General features: G+C 60.6%; 1 protein-coding gene across 6 annotated transcripts in view; it reads right to left on the reverse strand.

Annotated features, from left to right (window-relative positions):
- The window catches only part of GATAD2B (GATA zinc finger domain containing 2B), a 35,072-nt gene that overhangs the window by 16,720 nt on the left and 2,998 nt on the right, over positions 1-15,354 (reverse strand). The window contains exon 1 of one of the 6 annotated variants that reach the window (XM_040539216.1): positions 14,905-15,053. The exons of 1 other annotated variant lie outside the window; for it this stretch is intronic. The gene's annotated coding sequence lies outside the window, so the exon portion shown is untranslated. Of the gene's footprint in view, positions 1-1,042; positions 1,059-3,547; positions 3,567-4,395; positions 4,417-5,866; positions 6,035-14,904; positions 15,054-15,354 lie in introns of those variants that run through there. 4 more of the 6 variants (XM_040539215.1, XM_040539213.1, XM_040539212.1 and 1 more) reach the window with 4 other exon arrangements.

Below are 15,354 nucleotides of genomic sequence, written 5' to 3' on the forward strand. Positions count from 1 at the left end.
CCCAATGTCCTACTCCTGCCCTGCTCCCCTGTGTCCTGCTCCTTCCTTGCTCCCCAATGTCCCGCTCCTTGACATCCTGCTCCTGCCCTGCTCCCTGATGTCCTGCTCCCCGATGTCCTGCTCCTGCCCTGCTCCCCAACGTCCTGCTCCTTCCTTGCTCCCCAATGTCCCGCTCCTCGATGTCCTGCTCCTGCCCTGCTCCTGCCCCGCTCCCCGCAGCGGTTCGGCGCCGAAGCGCGGCGCAGCTTCACGCCACACAGGCCAAGGGGAAGGGGAGCGCTGAGCACACCCCGGCGCCGAGCGCAGGCGCAGCGGCGTGGCGCAGAGGCCAGCAGGCAGCCCGCAGACGCTCGGGTCATTTAGCCGAAGTTCGGCACAGTCAGGGGCACGCCGGGCGGGAGCCGCTTCGGCATCATGCGCTGCTCGCTGCGTTCCTCTGGCTTTAGGCGGTTTCGCTTCTCCGGTGCTAGAAATACAGGTTTTCCATTCCCAGACAAACAAAGCAGCGGCCCAGTTTTCCATTTACATTTGATACAGCACCCACAAGTGCACACACCATGTAAAAATACAAACGCGGCGCTATTTTAGAAGCTGGAACAAGCAAGTGCAGCTGAAAAAATTAATGGCATACTGGAGAAGCGAGTATGTCTAGGAACCAGATAGAGCCTCTCCTAACCACAGCCTGCCCAGATAGCGATCATCCCAAGATTCACCTGAGGAAGATGAGACAGAACTACACAAATTTGGCAACATCAGCAAAAGTCAACTTCAACCTGATTTTATTGGGGGCAGCTGCAGGAGATTGCAGCCCCCTCCGTGTCTTCATTCTGGGCCCCTTGGCTTTGTCAGCCCACACCTGGGTGCTCCTCCACTCCTACAGGACCGACCGCGTCGTCCAGCCGCCCTGCCCAGCCTCAGACCCCCTACTCCTAATTGAGGGGCTGCAATTAGCAGGCCGGAAGGAAACAGGGGGTGTCCCCACGCAGCCAAGCACCAGCGGCGCCCAGGAGAGGCCTTACAAAGCGCGGCAGCACGCGATCACCTCCTGCACTCCCAGAGCACGCAGCCCGCTCCTCGCCGAGCACAGAGGGAGGCTGCAGGAGACAGAAAGCCTCCAGCCGGTGCCTCCACACACGATCCCAGCCGGGAGGTGCCACCTGCACTTCTCCTTCCCTGCAGGAGTCCAAGAGAGACGCCCGAGGCCAAGGCCACTACGTCCGGGAGCCCACCAGCAGCACAGGCACCACTGGTGAAGCCTCCTCCAGCTCTCGGTCCTGAGCTCCCCGACCTCCCCCCGCAGCAGAGGCCTGGCTCAGCCGGGACAGGACGCGCTGCTCCATCCCCAGGCTGGGCACAGCAGAAAGTTTCCTCTTTTCCTCTTTTCCAGCTCTGCCACGAGGAATCTCCGAGCCGCCCCCGAGCGAGCGCTGCGGCGTGGTGCAGGGTGCTCCCAGACTCTCCTGGCATCCCTCCCCGGGCCTTCCTGCCGGGCTGTTTGTGCTGGCCGCTGCCACGGGCATCCGAGGCAAGATGGACTCTGCAACAGACCTCCGCTGACATTTCTTCCAGGGAAAAACTTCCCCGGCCACGTGGTCCCAGCCACACGAGCTCCCACCCAGCCGCTTCCGCCTCTCCCGGCCATCCCGGCCGCGGCAGCACGGGGAGCACCGCGGGCAGGGCCGGAGCTTCCCGCGCCGAGGCACGAAACGGGAGCACGAAAGGAGAGTAAAAGCAGAAACCAAAGCAAGGTCCTTGCACCGCTCCTAGTGAAGCCGCCCGTCTTCCGCGAAGGAGAACGGCAAGGCCCGGGCAACGCGCCGGGCACCACGAGCGCGGGTGCAGGAAGCGTCGCAGAGCGGAGCGCAGCGCTCCGCGGGGGGAGCTCGCGTGGATTTCTGCTTCCTTCGCCGCCCAGGTGTGACACCGCCTCTCTAAGCAGCAGGAACGGGAAGGATTAACGGGGCAGCTCCGGGCAGCGCTGCTCGCACCAAGCACGAACCTTTCGGCCCGAGCCTGCTTTGGGGTGCAACGCTCCCCAGCCCTCGGAGGCTCCTGGAAGCACGCGGGGTCGCTCGGTGCTCGCAGGGAGCACAGAACCAGCGGCAAGGAAGGGGCTGCACGTGGATTTATCTACAGGTGTGGCTCGGACAGAAAGCCAGCAGGAATCCCCGGCTGCTGGCAGCGCCGTGGGACCGACCCGCCGGCCGTCACCGCACGATGCTCAGGCACAGCAGGCACCAAAAATTTCATGGCAGCGAGCGCGTGCGCGCGTGTACCGAGCACACGCGGTGATGGGAGCGCGTACAGGAGAGAAAACCCTCTCCGTGACAAGCGGGTCACCGAGTTCGAGCCCTGGGAGAACAGGAGGAATTTATTAGAGGGACAGCTCTGCGCAGCCCTTCGCGCGGGCCATCTGAACGCCGAGCAGAAGCGGCGAAGGCCGCCTGCCGATGCCGGGAGCGAGGCAGCCCAGCGCCGAAGCAGGAGGCTGGGAGCGCCCCGAGCACCCCGAGCAGGACAGCTTCGGGAGCTGCTGCATTCCTGCTCCTGCTGAGCGCAGTGCAAGCCCACCGGGGCGCCCAGACCGCCGCAGCGTGGCGGCGTGCCACCCGGGCAGAACACCGCTTTTATCCCCAGCCCGAAAGGGGAGAAAGAACAGAAACAGCACCCAAAGCCCCGGCGCTGCGGGATGTCCAGCAGGTCCAGCACGGCAGAGCGCTTCCCGAGCGGGTGAGAACAGCTTCCAGCCACCACCGCCACCAGCACGAAGCCCCCCAGCCCTTCGGTCCCTGACACGCACACCAGCGAACGAGGCCAGAGCATCTAAACGGAGAATTTTCCCCTCCCGCGCTGCACAGGCAGCCCCAGGGAAGCCTCACGGTGCCACAGGCTGGCTCCCTCCTGCCATCGAGCACCAGGCTTGGCCAAAACTCAACGCCCCGGCGCTGCTTCCAGCCTCGGCCCCGATTTCACGCGAGGTTTTGCCCCCGGCAGGCACCGCGGAGCTGAACGGACACAACCCCTCCGGGACGAGGGCCCGCAGATGCGACGCGTGCCCGCGCTCAGACATCCGATTAAATAAAACCCAAGGGAGAGCAGACACTTTGAACGCGATTCAGAAACATTTGGAGCGGCTTTAGTTCAACAAAGCAAACGCGTTGGGTTACCGGGACGAACACGGTGGGAACGGGGAGGGTTCGGGGCAGCGCCGTGACCCGCACGGAAAGGACAACGCCGCGCCGGCACCGCAGGGCGCGCACCCACAGCAGCACCCAGCCCGCGGAGCGCGGCGTCCCCACGGCACCCGCGGGGTTTTCGGAAAGCCGGCGTTCGAGCCCGGCGCCGCGATGCTCCTCGGCCAGGGAGGAGCCGACGCCAAAAGCGCCGCCACCATCCCGGTACCTGGCGGAGCCGGCACCGCGCCGCGCGGTAGCCGACGCGTCGCACAACACGGAGCCGGCCGAGTGAAAGCTGCCGAAACCTCGGCCCGTCCCCGCGGGCTCACCGCGGCACGAGGGGGATTTCGGCGCGCCGAGGTCCGGCTCACCTGCACGTGCTCCGCTCTCGCCGCTCAAAATCCACTTCGGCGCATCTGGGCTCCGCCAGCGCCGCTGCGCGCTTGAAAACAGAAGAAGCCCACATGTAAAGCAAGGATTTCACGCGGTTCGGCCGCTCGTCCCCAGCCCGCTGGGGCGGCGAACGGGCCCCGCGCGGTGAGGAAACCGTTTGTCTGGGGGCTCACGAGAGCCTGCCATACGCAACGCTAACAACGTCTTAACTTCCATCTAGGCTGAGCACAAACCAACATCGATGTCGTAAAATGCATTTCCACACAGCACACACAAAATGGCTGGCTCCCAAGGCGAGCATTTCCATACAATACTATAAAAAGGATAATAACCTAAAAAGGTAATTACGACTTAACGGCGAGGCAGGCTGAGGAGAGATCTGCAAGAAGACGGATTAAAAAAAAAAAAAAAAACAAAAAAAAGCTATCAAATAAAAAAACGTGCTGCTCTTTGAATCCTGATGCTGCAGATTGCAAGTTGTCAAGGAATACTACGCTCAGCTCGGGTTATTGTGCAAGCTGCAGGGAGAAATCCTACGCTACAGCTGTGTGGAGGAATTTCATGCAGGTAAGAAAGCAAATATGTAGGCCTATCACGGAGATTTTATCAAGAACAGAGCATGCACGAGTCTTTAAAGAAACACACGATCCGAAATGCCCCCTGAACAAAGAGAAAAGAGCTGACAGATTCTTTAAAAATTCACCGTGTGTAAAAGTCATTCATAAATCGGGGGGGTTAAGCCAGGCTTCTCCGCTGCTACTCAGATGCACGAGAGCGAAATAAATAAAAAAAAAAAAAGACAAAGAAAATATTCCGGAAGACAAACCGTAGGGCTCGCTCTCGACAGGACCGGGGAGCTGTCTCTCGGTTGCAGCAGACCATAAATTCTTACAGTCAGCTCGGCGCAAACTCGTTAAACAGTTCCGCCGCTTCCCTCCCTACCCCGCTCTCGGGAGCTGAGCGATTGGAGCCGCCGCGAGCGCTCCCAGCGAGACAACGGCGCGGCTCCGACGGCTCTGTTCACGCCGAATTCGCTTCCCCCGCCGGACCGGAGGGCTGCGAGGCCGCGGCGTACGGAGAAAGCAAAGCCCCAGAAACGAACGGGAGACGGCGCGGTGGCACGGCAATGCCTGCGCCCGCGGACGGCGACAGCAGCGCCGAGCCACCGGTACGGCACGAAGCGAAGGGCACCGAGCCCCCGGCACGCGACGGAAGCCATGGAGGCAGAGGGGAAGGAGCGAGGGGTGCTCTGTGCTGCCGTCCGCCCTTCCCAAGTTTTCGGTTGTAGCCAAGTTGGTTTAGGAGAGAGCTCCGTGCCGGGAAGCCCTCGGGTAAGCGAGGCCGCCGCATCCGACCAGCGCTCCTCACGCGGCGCCCCACAAAAACATTTCCAGGTTGTGACACGGGGAGGGGGGGGTGGAAATAAAGATTAAAAAGCTGCTTTTCACCCCCCCCCCCCCCACTCCCCCTAAAGTGCTGGCAAAATAAGATTAAATTAAAAGGTTCAGGAGCAATCGGGGCAAGGCGGCCCCCCCACCCCGGCCGCCGCCGTCCCCTCGGGGCAAGGCGCAAGGGGGGGGGGACGAGGGGCCCGGGGAGCGCTGCCGGCGGTTCTGCTGCGCCTCTCCTCCCCTCGGGCAGGCCGAGCGGCGGGGATGACGCAGGCTGCCTGCCTTATATAATAACGGGCCGGGCCGGGATTTCCTCGACTGCCACCGGGCTGCCTTTGTGCGCGGGGCGGCCGCGGGGCCGGGGCTGGCGCGGGGCCACGGCGCCCATCAGCTGGCGGCCGCCGGGCAGGGGGTCGGGGGACGCGCCGCGGGGCCGGGGGGGGGGGGGGGGGGGGGGGGGGGGGGGGGGACGCGCCGCAGACAAAAGGAATCCCCTTTTTTTATTATTATTTATTTATTTATTGGAGGAGCTAAATATCGATAAGGATCGGTTTTTAAAGACCCGAAAGGAGCCGTGCCCCGCGGCGGGAGGGCAGGAGCCGGGCACTGCAGCAGAAGAGCGGCGCGGGGAGGAAGGAGCCTGGGGAGAGGTGGGTTTTTTTTTTTTGGGGGTGGCGGGGGAAAGGGAAGGGAACGGCTCCAACCGCGAATCCAAGCAACAGTGCCAGTTTTCTCCTTAAAATATTCTGTAAAGGCATTGCATCCAGCTGCCAAACTCACGTTTTTTTTTTGGTTTTTTTTTTTTTAAAAAAAAGAGGAAAAAAAAAGCAGATCTGATAATCCATAAAGAGCCTTTTGTCTGTTCAAAAAAAAAATTAAAAAAAGGACAGTCTAAAGAATACTTACAGGTACAATATTCCTGCTGCCTCCTCTAGTTGTCAAGAAAATTAGAGACAGGGAGGAAAGAAGGGGGGAAAAGCGAGCCAGCGAGCGGGGAAGGCAGGGTGGGAAGGGGGAGGGAGAGGAAGAGGCAGCTTTTTTTTGCCGAGGAGCCCTCTCCGAAGAGCATGGGCGGCCCCGCGTGCCATCCCCCTCCAGGGACCTGCAGAAACCCTGTCTCAAAACGGGCACTTCCCTGCCAATCATGCGCCGTACTGTTATATTAAACAAAAGAAAAGGGGGATGCTTACTTTTACCCATGATGCCTCGCGGGGCAGGGAAAAAGGAAAAAAAAAAAAAAAAAAAAAAGAAAGAAAAAAAAATAAAAAACCAGTTGCAGCCGGTTTGTAACCTCAGGACATGGAATTATCTCTTAATTTTTTTTTTTTTTTTTAAAGTCGTTTGCGGTATAAAAGTCAGTTGGCTGCGCCCCCCCACCCCCCCCCCCTTCCCGCCCCCTCCCCGGCCGCCAGCAGCCCCTGGCTCCCGGCCCAACTTTGTCTTCATTCATGAGAGCTCCTCTCCTCCTTCTCCTCCTCTCCTCCGCCGCGATTTTAACCGCTTCGCGCCCGCCGCCGCCGCCACCGCCGCTCCCTCGGGGCCCTCGCGCGTGGTGCCCCTCTCCGGGGAGCTCGGGGGCACCCGGGGACGCGGCCGCTCCAGCGCCCTCCAGCCCTCGGCGCGGCGAGGCCCAGGGGGCTCGAGGCCACCGGGGTTGGAGGCCAAAGGGACTCGAGGCCCAGGGGTTCAAGGCCAAAGGGACTCGAGGCCACCAGGTCGCGGTTGCACCCGGCAAGCCCAGGTGCTCCCCGCGCCCCCCGATGGGTGCGAGACCCCCGGCAGCACGTGCCCGGTCCTCTCCGTGCCCCACCTGCGATGCCAAAACCGCCCCCGAGGAGGCCACGCGCCGCCCGCGCCATCTCGCAATCCCCACGTCCCCGCGCGGGGTCTCGCCCCAGCGGGTTTTATGGAGCCCCCAGCCGCTGCGCTGTGGGGTCCCGGCTCCGCACCCCACGGCTGCAGGAAGGGGGAGCCCCGCTACGAGGCCGAAGGGTGGAGGCCAACAACAACCAGAGACAAAAAACACCGGGAAGGAGGCGGACGGCACCGGGGACAAGCAGAGGATCAGGCGCGACTTCACCAAGAGCGATCGGAGGCACGAGCGCAGGCGGCGAAGGACGAGCACGCGGGCAGGGAGCAACAACCAGCCTGCGGCGACGCAGGGACATCGCCACCATCACGGCTCGCTCGAGGGCACGGAGGAAGGCCGTGAGGTCCCTCGGAGCCGCGCGCCAGCCTCATCTGGCCGCCGAGCACCCGACAGCCCCGGCGGCACGCCTGTTCCCAGCGGGTGGCGGCTGGGAGCTGCGCCCTACGGAGACCCAACCACGTCCTGCGCCGGGAGCGAGGCGAGAAGGGGAAGGCGGGTGCCCCCAGCCCAGCTCTCGCCCCGCACGCCTTCAGACCCGACCCTTCGGTCCTCGCCGAAGACCGAAGTAAGCAGTAAGGATCTGATGAGTCTGCGGCCTCGTTAAGGAATTAGGAGCACGCAGCGCGCCAAGCAGCTCCTCCGGAAGCAACAAGGACAGAAACGATTCACGTTGGTCTCGGTCCCGCTCTGCCGAGGTCGCCGGCTTTTGTACAAAGCCCGAAGAGGTTTCGAGTTCAGCTCCCGCACACCGACGGCAGAAATAAAAGCCGTGTCCTCGCGCCTTCGCAAGCCAGAATGGAGAACAAGAGAGATGAAGAGCCTGGCGTGAACGTGAGGCAGAGCCGGGCCTCTGAGGCTCACCGAGCGCAAACGTCTACTTCGACGGGTCCAGAAAGAAGCTAAAAGCAGGTCTGGAGCAGGTTTTTAAGCGCCCGCCTCCCTGCAGGACACGGGGCAGGGACCCGCCGAGGACTGCGCGCGTTACCGCGGGGCTGAAATAGCTCCTGAACCGGGACCCTCCATTTTGGGCCGCAGATTGCAAAACGGTGCTAATCAAAGGTTAACGAGAGCGCCGGAGTAAATTTGAAGAGACTTCCTGCGTGTAATTAGCATTAGCACCGCACTTCATTTATTTGTGGAGCAGGCAGAAGTGACCGACGTACAAATTACATCTTTTTCAAGATAGCGCGCCCAGGTTTCGCTGGTTTTACATGCGGAAAGCATTATCAAATCATCTCCTAAAAATAAACCTATTACAGAGCGCGCAAATAACCATGTAATCTGCGATACCCAGCGACTATCGTGCACTTCGTCAACCCATGGGCTGCAGAGAATCTGGTAATTAAACCAGAGCTTCAACGCCACTCTCAGCGCCGGTACTATCTGAGCTCGCCTTTATTAGATAAAATGGAACAATTTAGTTTACAAAGGGGGAAATAACTAATTAGGCTTTAATTACATGGTAGTTACCAGAGATTTATAAACTAATGAGGTGGTTGTCGGGGCCCCCCTAAGATTTATTTTTCGGGTGGTGCTCGCTCGAAGCGCGCGGGCCGAGCACAGGGCAGCAAGAAGTTGCTTCGGCAGTTTTCTCTGCCCGCAGCTCTTTCGTTTTTTTTTTTTTTTCGTTTCTCCATTTTTTAGCATCGCTTCGCCCTTTTCCCGAGCTCCTCACCTCCCTCCAGACCTTTCATCGCTGTTTTAAGGCGCGAGGAGATCGGGCAGAGATCAAGCTGCTTCCCACAAACGAGGGGCGGCTGGGACGCCTCGCATCCCTCCTCCTGCCCCGTCCTTTATCGCGCGGCCGCAACGCTTCTGAGAGATCTTTATGGCCGGGATGGGGAAAGGTACGGGTAAAACATCACTGGACTATTCATTTAATTGAATTTTAGGGTCTTTTCATAAGGACCCATCCTCTGGGTGCTTCTATTTCCAGCATGAAAAGGCCTTTGACTAAATCTGCAAAAGTGCTAACAATAGCTGCTTTTATGCAGCTCCGTCTCCGAACCCAATTCATTATCTGCAGGTGATCCACGGCTGAGAAATCTCGCCCGCTCCCCACCGGCTCTGCCGGGTGATTAGCCCAGAAGTCGCCGGCTTCTCTTCATTTACGCTTTCGCCGCGATTCTTCCAGACGGGCCACAAAGGACGGGTGGCAGGGGGCTGCGGCACGACAAACCTTGACGTTTTCCGAGGCAGCTAATCGGGGAGGTAAGGGAGAGGTGGCCGAGCGGAGAAGTGGGATGTGGTCACCTGGAGTTCATTTATTGGGACTTGGTGTTTAGCAGGGACTGGATGAAACCTTCCAGAGGACTGGCACGGCGCTGCACCTACAGAGGGGCAGGGCGAGGGCCAGCCCGACACCCGAGGGCTGATGGCAGCCCAGGAAGCACCGGCGATGCCACCAGGACCCCAGCTTAGGAGGCAGGAGCAGAGGTGGGGGAGAAAAAGATTTCGTTACAGCGACTGGAGTGAATTTTAAATTCGGTCCGGCAGCGGACACGTGTTGGTGCTGCGAATTAAGAAGGAATCGAGTCAGCGGCTCAAAACGAGGGACGGGGCCACCAGCAGCCTGCTCCTCGCGCTGGATCTCCGGGCGACGAGGACACAGACGTGCCCTGGTGCTGCTGGCGTTCTGAATCGATGCATCTAAGGAGGCCAAACCTCCCCTCGTGGCTTTTCGGAAGGAAAACCCTACTCCAGCGGGCTGCCATGCGAGCGCTGCTCCGCGTCGTGGCGAGGGATGCGGAAAGGCCCCGCGGGACGTTCTCCTGCAGGGAATGGGGTTGTGCTCCCCCAGCCTCGTCCCCCCCTCGCTGCTTGCTCCCCACCTGCGCTCACCCTGGGTCGGAAATCTGCCGCCCGAGCTGCCTCTTCCCTTCCAAAACAGAGGGACCCCGGAGCAAATCCCTTCCTCGTCGTGTTCCTTGGCCATTTTTCCTTCCCTCTCATTAACTAATAGCAAACAGATGATCGTCACCAGCACGACGCAGCTGCAGACTCACACCGAGGACCCTGAAAAACGTTTTGGTGAAACTGGAACACAATTACATGAGGAAAAAGAGTGATTTTTTTTTTTTTTTAACTAGAGACCTAAATTGCCATTCAAGATAACTTCAAAGGCTGCCAATCTCAACGCGAAGGAACTGGTTAAGTGGAAACAAGGCTCCCAGCAAGCTGACACGGAGCAGAACAATGTTCAACAGGAAAAGACAGCGAGCACTGCCTCAGCGTAATCCAAAGTTACTTTGTTTTCTGTGGGCTAGGCAAAACTGGCATTGCAGCACCGCTTCAGTTCAGCCCAGGTTTGGGGCAGCCTCCTCCGAAATTATCAATTCTCTCTAAAACGCCGCACAACCAAGGCTTAACTAAGTCCTTCGACCTGCTCAGAATTGTCCAGCTCACCCTGGCGAGCTCCCCTCGCCCTCTTGCTTGTCACATCCGTGGCAGTTCCAGCAGCCTGGTGGCAGCGAGGACAACACGGACAGGCTGCCCCGTAACGTTTCCATCACGGTGGGACCCCACAGGTCCCATTTCCATCCCCGCCACAGCGCGTGGGGATCCGACCACGTCCAACAGCTGCCGGGCTCCAAGCACCGCTGGTTTCAGCAGGGCCCAGCGCTCAAACCCTCCCCTGGTGAGCCCACGCCACGGGCCCGGGCACGTGGTGCCCAGCAGGGCCCCAAGACCCCCCTTGGGGCCGGCCCCAAGACCCCCTCGGGGCCTTACAACAGCTTCCTGACCGCCGCTCGCTCCCATTTACCCAACCACTCGCTCCCATTTACCCAACCCCGACAGAAGCGCGCTGACGGAACACGGCCAAGCATTTGGGAACAGTCGGGCTACAGAAACGAGTTCAGGGCCCCATCTTCTGCCGAAGCCGCTCCGCCACAAGCAGGGCTGGGGGCACGAGGGGTCCCCCGTGGCACGCGGCGCTGCCGCCGAGCTGGGGCCGGGGCCACCCCGAGCGCTGCCGCGCGGCCGCCGGTTTGGTGGAGTTGTGGCAGGGAGCACAAGAAGAAGCCACTGAAGGGCCAGAGCAGAATCACACTGCGCTAGTAGGTATTTAAAGCTGTCGAGTCTCCAAGATTAAATTAGAATCAGGGACTTTAATAACAAGCAAGTTGAGGAGTGATTCATAGAAGGGGAAAGTGCGTTAGGTTTGGCCGCGTGCAACAACAAGGGACCAGTCCCAAGCAACCATTTTGAAACTCTCCAAAAGTCTGCATCTGTCTGATTGATTTCCTTTCACTCAAAAGTTCCTTTCTAAAACCAGAAATGTAGAGAGCGCTGCCTCCCGCCTGCTTACAGAGGTGAGCGAGGCCGTGCTCAGGCGCGTTTTGGGTGATGCTGGCTGCGCCCCGCGCCGCCACCAGCCTGGGAAGCCGGAGCAGGAGCCGCGGAGCAGCCCCGCAGCCAGGACAGAGGGAGAGGGATCCACATTTAGCCAAAACTTCAACACCCGGACCTAGAACCCCCCTCTGGCTAAGCAGCAGGTCCCACTGCTGAAAGGGAAGGCAGCTCTCCCAGCAAACGTTAGAGCCCGCTGCTGAAAGCGCCGGTTTGCCAGGGCGTGAGACACGGAGAGGCACCGCAGGCGTCCGTGAGGCTGCTGTGGACGGCTCTGTCCGCAGTTTGTTTCTGGATATCCACGTACAGCTCTCAACGGCAGCCCCAGAACACAAGGCCAAAGTAGAGAAGATCCATTTGGCAATGGCGAAGTGTTTAAATGAAAAGCCGGGATGATAAAGCCCCCCAAAACACTGCGATTGGCAGCACATACGGGGCCTTCGAGATAATGTCCCGTCTCCTCCCTGCCTCGACTGCTCTCAGCAGCAAGGAGTTTCAGTTCTTTTGTCTTTCCAGAGACTAAGTCAATTTTATTCTACTCAAACAGCGACTCTGCTGCAGACAAGAGGAGAAATGAAGACCCACTGCAGTGAAACAAGTTTTATAATTCATTAAAGTGAATTATCTTTCCTCTCGTACGAACTGCGTTAGGCGGCTGGGAGAAGAAAAAAAGAGGAGACACGCAAACTGTTAAACCCGGAACTTGTCAGCAGCGAAGATCTTGTCTGCGGGAGGATTTCAGGTTATCCATCTCACTTAGCGTCTCCCCAACCCGAGACGCGATGGCAGGGGAGCACGGAGCAAGATCTCACGTTCGCTCCGCACGCAGCGAGCGTTGGTGCCGGGATGTTAATGAGCGAGCTGCTCGCGCGGGCGGGAGGAGAACGGGGAGCGGGAGCTGGCTTGCGCTCCGAAGCGCTCCACCAGGCCCGACAGTTTGGGGAAAAAGCGTCAACTTTAGTCTCAGACAAGAGGCGTTTTAAGCACGGCGAGAACACGTCCTCCCTCCTTACCGCGGAGCCGAGAGCTTGAAGGATCTCGCTCCCATCTGCTTCCTGGCTCAACTGGAAGGTTCTTGGGTGCAACAGGGAGGAGAAGAGGGGCGAGGAAGAGCCCGGCGAGGAAGAGCCCGGCGAGGAAGAGCCCGGCGAGGAAGAGCCCGGCCCCTCTCCTCCGCAGCCCCGTTTTTTTTTGGAGGCCGAGGGAGGCGCCGCGCAGAGGCAGCGCGTGCCGAGGGCTTCTTCTGTTCCCTTCCGCCGCCAATTTGCAAATATTTGTCTCTGTGCAGGTCTGGTGATAAAGATGCTATCGGAGCCCGGGATCCCACACCAGAGCTTCAGCCGGAACGAAGCGCAGCGTTTCAATGTTTTGTCTTCGCGCACCAAACACGCCGCTCTGCTCCCAGATAAGCGCGGGCAGAGCCCCGCGCCGCAGGTCCGTGAGAAGGATGACGAGCGGCAAGCAGCGCGGCCTTCTCCCGAGACGGCAGCCGGGTTCTGGTCAGCTCTCTTTTCAGAAAAACGGGATTTCTGCCTTCTTTTTCCCAGATCCGGTGACGGCGAGGCCTGAACCCAGGCCCCGATGCAAAACCGAGGGGGCTGCGGGCGCTGGGGGCTCACCCCCGCCTCACAACCTGCCCCGGGAGCCCGAGCCCAGCAGCGCCGCCACCGCCGCCCTCGCGGGGTCACAGGCACGGGGCAGCCCGAGGCGTTTCCAGCCCCGTGGCCGAGCAGGACCACGAGGAGCTGCTGCCCCCCTGCCCCCCAGCTGCAGGCGCTGCTCTTCTGACGCGGGTGCCCGAAAGGCAGCAGCGCGGGGCCGGAGGCAGGAGGCAGGCTCCCACCGCGCGTGCGCCAGGCACCCCACCTACGGCACGGCGCATTTGCATATTCAGCAGCAGCGATGTTTGCCTTTCAAGAAACGGCACGAAAAACGCACGCAGGAGAAAGAGCTGCTGTGAGGACGTCGACTGCTGCGACGCAAACCCAGAGCCGCGAGGAAACGCGCGGCCGAGGGCAGCGGCTCCCCGGCCGCCCCGACGCCGCTGCGCCTCTCCTCCGTCCTCGCCGCTCTCGTTGCGGCCTGAACCCCCTCATTCCTCCGTCTTCCATCGCAACCCTCGTGGTGTCTTCATGCCTTTCTGCCTCTCGCGGCTCTCCCGACCACCCTGGCACCTCGAGGAGCCAGGCAGGGCTCACCAACGCCGCCGTAGCGCTTGCCAGCCTCCCGCCTAGCACCGTGACCCCCAGATGGGACAATTTCAGCGTTCGGCCCCAAAATACGTGCTCAAACCTAGCCACAAGCACCCAAAACCCCCACTAAAAGCCCGTTAAGCCATCCCGGCGTGCAGAGCTCGGCACCACCTACCTGGGAACGCCGCCGCCGGATGGCTTCGATCCGGAGCAGCACAAAATGGACGGGGCTGGGCAGAGCGGGCGCAGGAGCGAGGCGAGACGCTCGCTGCGCCGAGGCTGCGTGGAAAAAAGCCCCCGAGGCTCTTTATAGACTCCTCTGCGCCGTTCTTCGGTCTAATTTTAGAGAGGAGGCTTGGAAGCTCCTCTCCTCACACCCTCACATTTGTGTGGCACTCGAATTCCAACACGGATGCGAGTCTTCAGAAGGATTTCGGGCATATTCTGGATACCGCTATCGCGAGTAACCCGATAATGTTCCACGGCCAAGGACCGCAGTTGCCAAACGAATCGGGACCCGAAGTTTACCGTTATCTCCCCTTTTTCAACACAATCTCTTAGGTAAACCTTTCTTTCCAAGGGCTGCTCAGGAGCAGCGAGAAACGAGGTGCCCCAAATTGTACAAAAAACCAAGGAGACCACGGAGGGATCGAGCCCGGCAGCGCAGGCTCTTCCCCAGCAGCCCCCACGCTCCTCTCCCACGGACGGGGGAGCTTTCCGAGGGCTACGCGTGCAGCAAAGCACCTTGCAAACCTCAAAACATTGAAAAGCGCAGCCCGAGATAATCGCTGACTCCGATTTAAGAGCACGGGACAGAAGCAGGGAAGTCGGGAGCCACAACAAGGAAGCCCCCGGGTCTCGGGGCAGCGCTATCGGCACGCGGGGCCGAGCTCTGCTGGGAAGCGCGGCTCTGTTTGCTGCGAGGAGCACCCGGAGCTGGCAGAACGAACGGAGGGAGAACCTCGGCCGTGTATTTGCCGTGCGCCCCTGCACAGAGCTCGCTGCCCCCGTCACGTGGCTCACACGGGGCGAAAAAACAAGCACCCAGCCTCAAACTGCTCCTTTTTTCCCTTGAGGCGCAAGATCCCGACGGCATTCCTTCAGATTTCTGGCACGGGAATGGGAGACGGAAGGGCCGAGGGACCCTCCGAGCATGAGGATCATCCTCTGCCAGCCCCGGGCCGTTTGCCGCGCCGTCCCCTCGCCCTGCGCCCCGTTAAGTCACCTCTCCAAATCCGGCCGGTGCCCTTTGAGCCCAGCGAGATTTCGAGTTTTCCTTTCAGCTCGAGGTCCAGAAAGGAACAGAAAAACGGTGCTTCCAGCCGCGGTACGCTGCGCGCAGCTGGCGATGCTCGAGGAAGGGCGAGAGCAGCCATCAGCCCCGGCATCAGCCCCGGCTGCTCCCCCAGCATCCCAGGAGCACCGGGGCAGGCAGCAGGCACGCAGCGCCCCGCCGAGGAGCTCGACGCGCTCCCGTCAGCTCCCAGCCCTGAAGGTAAAACGGGACCGCTCCGTGCCCCAAAACCTCTCACCTCCTGCGTGCTGCTCGCGGACAAACCCGGGCTCTTCCCCTCCTGATTCCCTGCAGAGAGCGAGGCGGAGGAGCGGGAGGCAGGCGAGGGGCGCCGCTGCGTTGGGGGCAGCGTCCGGGGAGACGCCGCAGCTCCGGGACCGCGTTCCGGAACCCTGATGTCACCGAGGGGCTCAGCACATGCTTAAAGCCCCAGCCGCGGGGTAACGCCCCTCAACGCCCCATTTCAACTCCCACCTCTTCCAGTAAGGACGTGCCGCGGCCGAACGAGCCGCTCCCCACCCGGCTGGCCCGCCGGGATGCTCAGCAGCGCAGCTCCCGGCTTTTCTTACTGCTTTCCAAACGAAATTCCTTTAAAAAGACCAAAAAAAAAAAAAAAAAGCCCCCGAGGCAGCTCCCCGGTGTCGCCCATCACCCGCGGGGCTGAGGCAGCACCCCTGGCTTCGTAAGC

This window comes from Cygnus olor, chromosome 28, assembly GCF_009769625.2.
Source record: "Cygnus olor isolate bCygOlo1 chromosome 28, bCygOlo1.pri.v2, whole genome shotgun sequence".
Lineage (NCBI taxonomy): Eukaryota > Metazoa > Chordata > Aves > Anseriformes > Anatidae > Cygnus > Cygnus olor.